The sequence below is a fragment of the Chanodichthys erythropterus genome, chromosome 14 (genome assembly GCF_024489055.1).
Source record: "Chanodichthys erythropterus isolate Z2021 chromosome 14, ASM2448905v1, whole genome shotgun sequence".
In the NCBI taxonomy this organism is placed as follows: Eukaryota; Metazoa; Chordata; class Actinopteri; order Cypriniformes; family Xenocyprididae; genus Chanodichthys; species Chanodichthys erythropterus.
The window spans coordinates 22,193,104-22,206,744 of record NC_090234.1 but is presented as its reverse complement, the minus strand read 5'-3'; positions in this window follow the sequence as shown (position 1 = coordinate 22,206,744).

Genomic DNA, 13,641 nt, shown 5'->3' with positions numbered 1-13,641 from the left:
AGCTGCGTGCTTGCATACCATGTCCATCATGCAAGCTTACCAGGCTGACCTGCTGAGGGACTTGGGGGAAAGTGATGAAGTGGGGGCGGATCTCATTCAGGAGTTACGTCTAACTGCTGATCTCGCTCTCCGTGCCACTAAGGAGCCTGTGTGTCTTCAGTGTGTCTCCGCTCTGCCAACCCAGCCGCAATGCCGGGGCGCAGTAGTTCCCTGCCTGTCACCTGAGGGTGGCACGCTCTCTCTGCAGCCATGTCAGTCGTTCCCTGCCGGGGCTCCGTTTCAGGGCACTGTGCTGGCTGCTCATGTTCCACCAAAGGCCAGCCTCGAGAGGCTGGTTCCCTTAGTACAGGGATGGACAACTCCGGTCCTGGAGGGCCAGTGTCCAGCAGAGTTTAGCACCAACCCTATTCAAACACACCTGAACCAGCTAATCAAGGTCTTTAGGATTAGTAGAAAGTTATAGGCAAGTGAGTTTTTATCAGGGATGGAGATAAACTCTGCAGGACACTGGCCCTCCAGGACCAGAGTTGTCCATCCCTGCCTTAGTAGATTTTTTGTCAAAGTGGAAAAATCTGTCAAAAGTATCTCAATGGGTCCTGCGAACTATAGAAAAGGGGTATGCGATTAAATTCAGATCACGCCCACCCCGATTCAACGGGGTTCTAACCACGGTGGTATCCCCCGAGCAGGCTCTGGTGTTGGCACAGGAAGTACAGACATTCTTGCGAAAGGAGGCTATAGAAAGGGTCCCTCCTCCCAGCAGGGAGTCCGGGTTTTACAGCCGTTACTTCATTGTGCCAAAGAAAGACGGGGGATTGCGTCCGAATTTAGATCTACGTCAGTTAAATTGAACAGTAGCAAGGCTCAAGTTCAAAACGCTGACAATAAATAATGTTGTGTCACAAATCAGGTCCGAGGACTGGTTTGTGACAATAGATATGAAAGACGCATATTTTCATGTATCAATCCTCCCGCATCACAGGAAGTTTCTGAGGTTTGCTTTTTTGGGGGCGAAGCATACCAATATCAGGTTCTTCCCTTCGGCCTAGTGTTGTCACCCCGCACTTTTACCAAGATGCGGCTTTGATGCCCTTGCGCATGCAGGGCATCCGCATTCTGAACTACATAGACGAGTGTGGTTTTCGGACCTGGTATCTCTCCTTGACGGGTCTCCGATGGAGATTCCGATCAGGGAGGACCTTCTCTCTAAGGCAGGCGGTCTAATACTGCATCCCCGCCCGGAGTTATGGAAACTGTGGGCGTGGCCTCTGAGGGGCACGTTTCATAGATTCTGGTCTCTCAACCGAGGTTGTTGAGACCATACTCCAGTCCAGAGCTTCCTCCACGAGGAAACTTTATGCTTTGAAGTGGAGATTATTCACTTCTTGGTGTGAAAATCACCAGTGGGATCCAGTTAACTGCCCGGTTAGCGCGGTGCTGGAGTTCCTACAGGACAGATTTTCTTCAGGGTTATCAGCTGTTTGTGTGTTTTGGTGCACCTAGGAATGGTCTACCAGCATCTAAGCAGAGAATGAGCATGTTGGTGGTTGAGGCTCTCTCACTTGCTTATGAGTCGGTTGGACAGCCTTCACCATTGGCTGTTAGGGCTCATTCCACTCAGAGTATGGCTGCCTCGAAGGCTTTTATATCAGGGGTTTCCCTTCATGACATTTGTGATGCAGCAGGCTGGTCCTCACCGCGTACATTTGTGAGATTTTATGAACTCGACCTCGGCTCCACTCCTGGGGCTCAAGTGTTACTGTGAACTATGCGCCTTGGCTTCACACGATCGGTCACTTGTTACTATGGCGATGTTGGGACTAACGTTCCCATAGCAGCTAACGCAGCACGAGTTCCCTTGAAAGGGAACGTCTCGGTTATGTATATAACCTTAGTTCTCTGAAGAGGGAACGAGACGCTGCGTTGCCCTGCCATGCTCCCTTCATGCCCGAGAGCGACTTGCTTCAGACCTTACGAAGCTGAATGAGAGTGTTTTCGGGCTGGCTTTATGGTTCCTGGTCAGTGACGTCACCCGCCTATGACGTTCCGTCTCCTGATTGGACAGATTTCATACGTGCTTCATGAGGACATCACGCAGAGGCATTCCCATAGTTATATACATAACCGAGACGTTTTACTTGTGTTATATTATATGTATATAGTTATGTTATATTATTACTAGTATACTAGTATAATATATCATTTGAATGCATTGTACTGAGTTACTTTGAATAAAAACGTGGCAATTGCTTAAACGTACTGAAATATTTTACGATTTTTTCATTGTGCATTTGGTTTAAAGGGATAATTCACACAAAAATGAATGAAAATCCTTACCTGTATGACTTTCTTCTGTAGAACACAAAAGAATATATTCTGGAGAATGTTGGTAACTACTAAACCGTTTTGATGACCACTGAATTCCATTGCCCAGGAAAAAAAAAAAAAATAAAAAAACAGGGACATTTTCCAAATTATTTTCTATTTCTGCAGAAAATAGAATGTCATACAGGTTTGGAACAACATGAGAGTAGGTAATGATGGAATTGTGCAAGGTCCCCTTTAATTATGTAGACTGATGGTTGCATCTTAAAAGATTCAAATGAAAAACTACATTTTTAGTTTTTCCACATGTGTACATTTCTTTCTTCTGTGGAAGGTTGGGGTCCAAACAACATTAGACCCCAGTGGCTTTCAATGGATGGGTAAAAAAACCGGACATTTTTCAAAATAATCTTTTGTGTTTGTGCATTCCACAGAAGAAAGAAATGCATTCAGTTTTGGAATGATATGAAGGTGAGTAATAACTGATGTAAGAATTCTATCCTCAGCAATAGCTGTTTCCATCCAAAGTTGCGAATTTAACTTAAGCACAAAATTGGAATGTTGCTTGAAACATTTGCGAATAAAGCAGCGTTTCCATCACTTTCTGAGAAATTGGTGCAAACTATCTGTAATAAAATGGAAGTTGCTGCAATCGCAATAGCCACTGTGGCTCTTTTTTCCCTACATCATAAACGACTTGCATCTCAGAGCGCAGATGAATTGCAATAAACACTGTCAAGTTATCTTGTGTTCGGAGGCAGATGCCTGGTGATTGGGAACGCAGTGATGTGAGACAGTTCTGGGAGGTCATTATACCAAATCATTCTGATGACAGACTTTGGCTCAGGCATTTCAGAATGATCAAAATAACATTTGAGATGCTGTGCAATGAAATTGATCCACTGGTTAGTCCAGTTATCCAATCCTGTTGAGGCAAAGTCAAAAAGAGTTTTTTTTTGTTGTTGTTGTTGCAAATCAAGAGATTTTTTCTGGAAACGTGTTTCTATCATAGTTTAAGCAGATGTCTTCTTATAGGATAAAAAATTTATCTTATCTGCGTGCATACGTTTCTTATGCGCATTTTTAGAATTTATGTGCATCTTGGCATTTCCATCCAATGTTTTTTTATGCTACCCCAAAATGTGCATAAAAATAGATGGATGGAAACATAGCTATTAAAAATAAGTAGCTGGGTTACCATCCAAACGTGAAGCAAATCTTTTCAAAGTTCAGCAAAAAAAAAAAAAAACACATGCAAATAAGGTGTGTTTCCATCAAGTTGTTTGAGTGGATGACAGTGGTATTGGTAATCTAGTAACCAACAGTAATTAAAACATCATCAGCAGAAACAGACGATTAGTCACAAGGGTTTACCGGCATTCGCTGTGTCGTGTTAGTGGATTCATTATGTCGGACTCACCGCAGGTAACTCATAATCTGCAGTTGTTACTCCTGTCTCCTGACAAAAACATTGCATGCGGCGCCTGTGGAGTGTGGAAAGTTACTGGAGCGCGCAGCCATGCACGTCTCTCACAAGGAACGTCATGGCAGTGATTGACAAGCCAGAGGGCCGATCATCGCGTAAACGATTGGCTGATGTTTTTAAGGCCCTACCTCGTGCACAGATAATGTATATTAATATTATTCCTTTCAGTGCACCTAATAAATAGTCTTTTATCAGTTAGTAAAGACAGTTTCAAGTAATATTGCAAAAATGTATAAAACAAAACATCCTCTTTAGCACCTTTAAGCAACTTCAGGTGACATGTAATAGTGACATGGATTCCCGGCCCCGATCCATAACTTCTTAATTTTCCATGGAAGATGCTGTTCAAGATGTGACATTTATGTCAGCATTGAGTTTTCATGTGTCTGTCGGATTCATCCCACTCATCTCATTTCATATGCATTAGCGGCATTATAGTATTGTTCAGTTATCCTCTTTTAGTAATCACCGCTTGTCAGTATTGTTTGATTTAGCATATATCCCAAAATCCATGTCATGAGATTTGTATGTTAAACCAGGCCAGAGTACTCTGACTCTGACAGCTCAACTACGGTTGTTCCTTGGGGAAGTATGGGCTCATGATAAGAATAGGAATAGATTCTTAAAGTGTGATTAAAACAGCAAGTACAAGAGTAGCTCGTAAATGTGCTCTTTTATCAGACACTATACAAAGCAGCTTACAGCCGCTGCCAGGACAGTGACTTCAAATAATAAGTCCTCAGATTTAGGATTGTGAAGAAATGTTAGTTCACTTTGATTCAGTGTGTAAAATGGATTTTATATGGATATCTATGAATTTTCAATCATTTTAAATGATTGTCCATTTCTTGATTAAATATGTCAATCTGAGAGCACCATCGTTTTGGATGCCCATTTCTTAAAATGACTTTGGCTCTAGGACAAACCGACTGCCTAATTTCAATTTTGCCCCATCCTTTTGATCACCACTCTACAGCAAGACCACACCCCATTCAGTTCAGCATCACTTTTCCATGGACACTTTTTCCCCTTTTTATAATATTATGTTCATTTTTGGATGGATGGATGGATGGATGGATGGATGGATGGATGGATGGATGGATGGATGGATGGATGGATGGATGGATGGATGGATGGATGGATGGATGGGTGGGTGGGTGGGGGGATTTGGGTTGATGGATGGATGGATGACCACTGTGTCTGTCCTTGTTTACCCCAGCAGAGGCTCATAAAGAGGGTTGTGAACTAAAGTAATTCATCAGAAAGAGAAAACAAGTTAATGTGCACAGCTGATCTTTGAGGATTTATATTATTATGGATAGATGTCCAAGGAAATTATGAATACAAGCATGAATCTGTTTCTCGGATAGGAAATGTCACTTTGACTTTGACATTTAATTACCATTGTATCCAGAGAGAATTGCCCACAGAAGCATCCGTTATCTTTGGAAAATCCACATCTAAATATCAAAACAATTTCATTATGATTCATATGATTACAAAGAAACATTATATATATATATATATATATATATGTATATATATATAAGACATTACCGATCACAGTTTTTAATTTTTTAATGTTTATGAAAGAAGTCTTATGCTTATCAAGGGTACATTTTGAGCTAAAATATTTAGAATTCAAAATAACTTGCTTAAATTGTGAAAACTGCTTATTTTCATACTCCAAATGGTCGATCTCTGGCAGATGGATCAGAGATGTTACCTTCTTCTCCTGCCCAAGCTATTACCCATAACAGCACTAGATAAAATTACAAAATATTTATATGTAGGAAATGAGGGATCATTTCCTCATTGATCCTCAATTTTCTACTCAGGAAAATGAGAATCAACATTTCTAGATTTAAGATGCTAATATGAATAATGTATTTCTGATGGATTATAGTGAGGCCATGCCATTTTCTCATCTCCTACTGCAAAAAGCCAAATGTTTTACTTTTACTCAGGTTGATGCAGAGATGCTGAGGACTGCAACCATGCAAATAAAGTCATCTGCCTGCTCACTTGGTTTCAAGTTTTTAATTGTATGGAGGAAGATGTTCTGTCTGTTGCAGTTTTCTCCCTGCTCTAGTATTGTCTTCCTGCACTTTAAACTGCTATGGCAATGCCTCTCATTAGGAAAAGTAGTTTAGGTCTCCTGATACTCAGTAATTACAAGCAATTCTAAAATCATCCTTTTTAAGATTGTATTTTTGACAGATGTTTTTAAATCAGTCCCTAATTTCTTTTTACATAATACCTGGTTTTCATGTACTTCACAGCATTCTAGTTATTATACTGTAGATGATATGTGTAATTTTATGGAATATAGCAATTAATTAAATGAATCAGAAATAATTACATCTTAATATTTGGTGAAAAAAGTTCCCAAATTAAGATAATTTAAGACGATACATTACTGAGGAAAGCACAATAAATGTATTGGCCGAACAAGGCATTTTTGCATTTAAAGAATGAATAAATTCAATTTGACAAAAAGTAGTATTTCTAGTGTTTGAGAGAACATAATGCATCACATTGCCTTGATTTATTTATTTATTTTACTTTTCTCAAAGGTTCCTTTTTACAGTTCAGTTTAAGAGCTGTCTAATTTCTCTAATGTCTTTTTTCAATTGCTAACAAGCATTTAGCAAAGTACTTTTTCTAAACTCTTAACACAGCAACACACATACATCACATTAATTTTCTGCCCAAAACCATATTTTGTTATATAACACACACTCTACATTTCAAAATACTAAAAACCTTTTTCAACACATATAACTCTATCAAAACACAACAAACCTGATTCAAAATCGAATCGTTCTGTCAAAACATAGCACTAGTTTTCTATCCACCATGAACAAATAGTCAATCATAGTGCAATGACTGTCAAAATACTAACAGCTGATGGCATTATGAAAACTGCATTACTTGTCATGTTTCTGTTCTACCTGGAGAAAACATGAAATCCATTGTTTTTATAATTCAATTTCATTTTACTGCAGTAATAGTATAATGCATGCAAGCCATTCTACATTTTTGGTTGAGGGTTGAATGTGTTCATTCTTGGCAACAGAAGTGAGTCATTATTTTATAGAATGTGCAGTAGAAAAAGAGAAGAAGAAAGTAACAGAATTGCTCAGGGCAGCTACTGGTCAAATGAGTCCCCTATGCAGGACTTCAGTTGGCCCCTTGGTTGAAATCTCTATCTGGGGGTGGGTGTGTGGTGTTGCTGGGGCCCTCATAGAGGGTGGGATGGTGTCCCCTTGGTAGCTAGTGCCCTAGTTGTAGTAAAAGCTTTACATGAAACTTGTACTGAAATTAAAACATGAAATTGCTGCCATTGATCAACAACAACATACATGGCCTTTGATTACTAATGAAGCTTTTTTTCTGCCACAGAATAAAAAAATATAAATGGTAATTGTGTCTTTTTTATCTCACAATTCTATTTTTTATTTATTTTTTTTTTATTTATTTTGCAATTGTGAGTTTACATCTCACAATTCTGACATTTTTTCCTCAGAATTGCGACATATAAACTATAGGAATTGAGTTTAAAAAGACAGAATTGTGAGATAAAAAGACATAATTACCTTTTTTATTTTCTATTCATGGCAGAAATAAGCTTTCATAGGTTCCACGTGTAAGTGAAAAAAACAGAGATGCACAGTCCAGCACACATTCTTCCTCCTCTCCCATACCTCCCATTCTTCTCCCTTGTCCTGATCCAACTTCTCCTTTCCACCTTCATCTAATCTTCTCCCTTGCCCAGATATTATTTTCTCTCTGCTCCTCTGAGTTGTTTTTCATCCACACTGAACAAATCTGATTCAAAGAGTCCTATTTTACTGTGTATGTCCATGTAATGGGAAGAAGTTCAAACCCTGACTATGCTTCCAACTGAGACTGGAATCTACTATTTCTCAATATTTCAGTGATCTGCTAATTAAAAATGTTTATCAATTGTTTCAGTATTTGTCTTGTATATTTTTTCAATACTTTTGAGCTGCTGTTGTTGCAGAAGTATAGGTTTTGTACTATATTTAATGATTGGAACATTGGGTCTTCATTTCTGACTTGCTGTGTTTAAGCATTTGCGAATAAGATGAGAAAAATCAATGATTTTGGTATGGGGTAAGCTTATATGAAAATAAAAGCATTTAAGAAATGTGCTAATTGACTGCATTTTGTGTGAAAACGACATGAATTGTGTTAATGGTATGGTCACAACAGACGGATGTTCTGCTAAATGTGTTTAGAGATTTGAAAATGTGACTACAGAATGGACATCAGTATGTTAGCAATTGAAAAAAACTATAATGATTATTTGTTTTGGTTACACTCAGTGTTTCCAAGTCTGATGCTTTCCCATGGAATTGGAGTACTTTTACACTGTTGCCTTTGTAGTCCGTGGGTTGAAGTGACCCCATCCCCATTCAACTTCATAGCCACGCCCTAGCAACCAGTTACAACACCCTAGCAACCACCCATCATCATAGAGACAAAGATATTGTTTTTTTTTTTTTTAACTAGTCTGTAAGTATCACCATGGTAACAGTGTAGCCACACCCTAGCAACCATTTAGAGCATCCTAGCAACCGAACACGCCATATCAAAGACTATAGAATAACACAAGACATGTCACTCGTATTGTTTTGAATGGGAGAAAGTGTAACGCGCAATATGGCGGAATAAGTCCCGCCTTCTAAAGCCAAGAGCCAATCGCCGACTGGTAAAGTCATCGCGTCACTTCAGCGGCCGTTAGAATCACCGGTTTCTATAGAAACAGTCAGACGCTCGCCTCCGAAGAGACGCGCATTTAGGTCTGCGCATGCGCATTAGCTTGATCCAGCCTGAAAAAAATTGAGTTCCCTTTCGTGGGAACTATCGACGCTGCGTGAAACGCATTGGGAACCTTCTGCGTGATATCGTCATTGAAGCACTCCTGTATCCAACCAATCGTGTAGCGAGACGTCAGAGGCGGGTGACGTCACGGACCAGGAAACTATAAAGCATGCCCGGATGCAGAGAACGCTAGCTTCTGTTATCTTCAGCAAGCGCTCTATGTTATCCCGTGTGTCTTATTTATTGTTGTCTGTCTATATATATATATATATATATATATATATATTATTGGTCTCACTCTTCGTCTGAGGACAAGAGCTGCAGCAACAAGTGTGTGTGTGTCTAAGATCGCTGTTGTGCGTCTTATTGTTTGTGATTCATCTCTCTTTGAGGACAAAAAGTGTCAACATACATACATACACATCATAAGACACAAAAAATATAAAGAAATGGCGGATGAAAGCAGCAAGCGGTTCAGGAAATGTGTCCATCCCTGCACTCGCTTTATCCCTGACGGGGATACGCACGATATGTGTGTTATTTGCCTGGGGGTTGAGCACGCGCAGGCAGCTCTCGAGGGAGCTGTCTGCGTGCATTGCGAAAGGCTCGCCCTCAGAGTGCTGCAATCTCGCCGGGCACTCTTTGATAGTGGGTCCCGCTGCTGCCGAGGCAGAGCGAAGGCTCCATTCGTGGGGTTCACAAATGGATCTGGCAGCGGGGGTTGAGACGGCCTATCTCTCCCTTTAGCTGCCAGACCCACTGTCTCTCCTGCCGTGGTGGAAGCACGCCCAGCGGTTTCTTCCCCTCGGGGAGAGACATCGGCACTTCATCTGTCTTCATCTGAGGATGTTGACGTGATGAGTGTCGACGCAGTGGAAGAGGAACCGCCATCCTCTTCCTCTGCAGATGAGGAGCTCATGGAGGTAGTGGCCAGAGCTGTTGCCAAATTAAATATTAGCTGGCCAGAAGCAGAGCGGGGAGATGTAAGACCCAAAAGCAAACTCGATGAGCGCTTTCTCCCCGCGCGGTCATAACCTCCACGTCGGTGCTTACCGTTCTTTCCAGATCTACACACTGAGGTGTCTAGATCATGGAACAGACCAGCTCAACACAGAGTGTTCAGCCCCCAGACCTCGATCTATAGCAACATCGTGGGGCTGAAACAATATGGTTATGCGGCGATGTTGAGCGGTTGAAGAGACGCTCGCGGGCTATCTCTCACCCGAGTCAGCATCGTCCTTAAAAGCACCGACGTTGCCCACCAAGCCCCTTAAGACTACATCTTCCTTGGTGGGCAAAGCTTATGCAGCAGCAGGGCAGGCAGCAGCGTGTCTTCACACTATGGCGCTGCTGCAAGCTTATCAAGCTGAAGTGCTGGGGGAAATTGAGACCAGCGGGGAGGCCACATTTGGGTGCATCCAGGAACTGCGCATGGCGACAGACCTGGCTCTCCGTGCCACCAAGGAGACGGCTAAAGAAGTGGGCCGTTCTATGGCAGCCCTGGTGGCCACGGAGAGGCACTTGTGGCTGAACCTCTCCGACATAAGGGACAGAGATAAGTCTGCCCTTATGGACGAGCCGCTGTCTCCTTCGGGCCTCTTCGGTGACGCAGTCACAACTGTCGTCGAGAGGTTCCAGGAGACCAAGAAACAATCTGCGGCATTTCAGAGGTTCCTCCCCCGCCGGTCTAAAATCCCCGCTGAGACTGTTGAGCGGGAGCAGTCTCGGCCCGCAACGAGCTCCTCAGCGCACCACAGAGTGCAACAAAAAATTAGTGTGGCCGCCCGTGCTCCCCCACGTAGATTCTGGGGACAGGGGCGAGCTGCACAGAAGCCTTCTCAGCCCAAGACAGACCTGCGGGCTGTTATTGTGGCGCGGAAGGCTTCTAAAAAGCGGTCCTGATATCTGTGGATCAGGACCCAGGAGGGCGGCCCCCGTCTGGAGGAAGCGTGGTGTTGAAACACCTGGCTCCCACTTCCATCCAGCGCCCTCCGGGGACCACGCTATTTTTACCATCCAGTGTGCGTCGGGTCCCCGCCAATCCTCTGAGGAGGGTTGGCCTGCACTTGATTCGGCTGACTTCTGCCGGCACGCCGTTTCAGAGCGCCGAGCCAAGTGCTCAAGAAACACCAGAGACCAGTCTCGAGAGACTGGTTCCCTTAGTAGATTTTCTGGAAGAATGGAAAACTCTACCGAATATATCAAATTGGGTGCTGCTCGTGATAGAAAAGGGGTACAGAATTCAGTTCGGGTCTCGCCCGCCCAGATTCAATGGGGTCCTTCCCACAGTGGTGACCCCCGAGCAGTCTCTGGTTATGGAACAGGAAGTTATGACACTTTTGCAAAAAGGAGCTATAGAAAGGGTTCCTCCTCCCAGCAAGCTGTCAGGGTTCTACAGCCGTTACTTCATAGTTCCGAAGAAGGATGGAGGACTTCGTCCTATCATAGACTTACGGGTGTTCAATCGGTCGGTGCAAAGACTAAAATTCAAATGCTTACACTCAAACAGAAAAAATCATTCCCCAAATCAGGTCCGAGGACTGGTTTGTGAGGATAGACTTGAAAGATGCTTACTTTCATGTATCCATCCATCCTTCTCATTGGAAGTTCCTCAGGTTTGCTTTGGGGGGGCGAAGCTTACCAGTACAAGGTTCTTCCGTTTGGCCTATCATTATCACCCCGCACATTCACGAAGCGCGCGGATGCAGCCCTGGCTCCCTTGAGACCCCAGGGCATTCGCATACTGAATTACATCGATGATTGGTTGATTCTAGCTCGCTCAGAGCAACAAGCAGTTCAACATCGAGATGTTGTTCTGTCTCACATGAAAAGGCTTGGGCTGAGGCTCAATGCCAAGAAGAGTGTGTTGATACCGGCTCAGACCACCAATTATCTAGGTGTTATGTGGGACTCCACAACAATGCGGGCACGTCTGACTCCTGCCCGTGTGAGCTCTGTTCTGTCAGCCGTAAAAGGGGTGAAGTTAGGCCAGTCTCTCACTGTGAAACAGTTTCAGAAACTGTTGGGTCTAATGGCAGATGCGTCCAACATAATTCCTTTTGGCCTCCTGCATTTGAGACCCCTACAGTGGTGGCTCAGGACCAGGGGGTTTTCCCCGGGGGGGGAACCCTTTTCGAATGATCAAAGTCACACGGCGATGCCTTTGTGCTCTAGCCGTGTGGAAAGACCCCTGGTTCCTGTCCCAGGGTCCCGCGTTGGGAGCCTCTGGTTGTCGCGCAATGCTTACGACAGACGCTTCCCTCACGGGCTGGGGAGCGATCATGAGTGGTCGCTCAGCTCAGGGTCTTTGGGAGGACCATCACTACGTCTGTACGCATTTCCCCCGGTCGCTCTGCTCCCACGAGTCCTGGAGAAAGTACGCCAGGAAGGGGTCAGCCTGATACTGGTGGCCCCATACTGGCCGACCCGAATATGGTTTTCGGACTTGGTGTCCATGATAGACGGCGCTCCGATGGAGCTCCCCTTGAGACGGGATCTTCAATCTTAGGCGGGCGGCGCGATAATACATCCCCGCCCAGAACTATCGAAACTAGGGGCCTGGCCTCTGAGGGGGACAGGTTCATAGAGGCTTGTCTCTCATCTGAGGTTGTTGAGACCATACTTAGCTCCAGGGCTCCCTCCACGAGGAAGCTTTACTCTTATAAGTGGAATTTATTCTCTACCTGGTGTAAACAACATGAAACGGACCCTGTCCGTGCTCCTATCAGCTTTGTGCTATCTTTTCTCCAAGAAAAATTCTCGGAGGGCTTATCTTATTCAACCTTGAAGGTTTATGTTGCGGCTATATCAGCCTATCATGTTGGGGGGGATTCCTCGGTTGGTCGAGACCCCCTCGTGTCACGCTTCCTCCGTGGTACACTGAGGCTGAGGCCTCCAGTGCGCACAAGGACCCTGGTCTGGGACTTATCAGTGGTTCTACGTGGGTTAGCTGAGGCTGCCTTTGAACCACTGGAGGAGGAGTCTGTAAAGTTTCTGACTTTAAAGACAATATTTTTACTTGCTATTACTTCTCTAAAACGAATTGGAGATCTTCAGGCCCTTTCAGTGGCCCCCTCATATTTGGAGTTCACTCCTGGAATGGTGAGAGCATTTTTTAATGCTAGACCTGGCTATGTGCCGAAGGTCCCCACCAATGTCCCGGGTCCTATTGTGCTTCAAGCCTTTTATCCTCCTCCATTTATATCTTCGGATCAGGAAAAACTAAATCTGCTTTGCCCAGTGAGGGCTTTGGACGCTTATGTCCACAGAGTTGCCCTGTGGCGTAAAACAGAACAATTGTTCGTCTGTTACGGTTCTCCTAATAAAGGTGGACCGGCGTCCAAGCAGAGGATGAGCAATTGGGTGGTTGAGGCCATCTCACTTGCATATAAAGCAGTCGGACAGTCCTCCCTTTAACGTCCGCGCTCATTCCACAAGGGGTATGGCGGCATCGAAAGCTTTGATGTCTGGCGTCTCTATGAGTGACGTCTGTGATGCAGCTGGATGGTCAAACCAGCACACATTTATCAAATATTATAACCTTGATGTGGGCTCCACTCCAGGGTCCTCCGTACTGTCGAGCTAACATAGCAAGCATTCGAAGTACGGCACAGTTGGGATTGCGTTCCCAATGCGTTTCACGCAGCGTCGATAGTTCCCACGAAAGGGAACGTCTCGGGTTACAGATGTAACCCTGGTTCCCTGAGTAAGGGAACGAGACGCTGCGTCTCTTGCCGTACCCCTGCATGCTTGCGAGTGCTTGCTTCAGATTTTCCACAGAAGCTAGCGTTCTCTGCATCCGGGCATGCTTTATAGTTTCCTGGTCCGTGACGTCACCCGCCTCTGACGTCTCGTTACACGATTGGTTGGATACAGGAGTGCTTCAATGACGATATCATGCAGAAGGTTCCCAATGCGTTTCACGCAGCGTCTCGTTCCCTTACTCAGGGAACCAGGGTTACATCTGTAACCCGAGACGT